The 709-nt window shown below is 30.7% G+C and overlaps 1 protein-coding gene across 1 annotated transcript in view; it reads right to left on the reverse strand.

The window, feature by feature from the left end:
• LOC100182086 (1-phosphatidylinositol 4,5-bisphosphate phosphodiesterase beta-1) overlaps positions 1-709 on the reverse strand; it is a gene marked incomplete in the record, with an annotated part of 27,043 nt that overhangs the window by 10,848 nt on the left and 15,486 nt on the right.

The following is a 709-nucleotide window of genomic DNA, read 5'->3' on the forward strand; positions in this document are numbered from 1 at the left end:
GAGCAACAAGAACTGTCCTGGCCCTGCCACGGGGGATAAATAAAATATATTATTAAATGAGTTAATTTTAAAAGTCATTTAACATTCACCTAACAGGTTGAACATAGTTGACTAACGATGACATAGCTTCGTAAGCTTTTGATTCTTTCATTGCAGTTCCGCACTCCTTAGCATTCTCCTCATAATCAAGTGTCGTGATGCTGCCTTCATCCTCACTGTCCTCGTCTTCATCTGTGAAGAAGATTTATCATTTTAAGATCACGGGGTGTACTTTTGTTTGCAGCAAAAATAGTACATACTAGATAGTGAACATATTTATATGCAATAGTCTTAATCAAAGTATTGAATACTAAACCAAGTTAATGGTAACCACTTTTAGGACAATGGAATAAGTGATGTGTTATCATAACTTTATTTGTATAAGTAAAATAACATATACTGATAGAAAACAAGTCTTTGGCCTGAGAAATCGTAGTATTGTAAACTGTAAAGAAGTCAAATGTTGCTTAAATCAAGTTAATCTTTAAAGACTTAATACCTTAACTCTAATAATGACAGAAAGTTGGTTCTGTTAAGCTTACAAAAGTAATGGAAGATTATAAATATATAATGGTTCTGTTTTCATAGGAAAAAGATATAATACACTATTAATCTTGAAAGTACTAAATTAGCAAAGAATGGGAAAAAGTAAAAAAATGATAAAAATTTT

This window comes from Ciona intestinalis, chromosome 4, assembly GCF_000224145.3.
Source record: "Ciona intestinalis chromosome 4, KH, whole genome shotgun sequence".
In the NCBI taxonomy this organism is placed as follows: domain Eukaryota; kingdom Metazoa; phylum Chordata; class Ascidiacea; order Phlebobranchia; family Cionidae; genus Ciona; species Ciona intestinalis.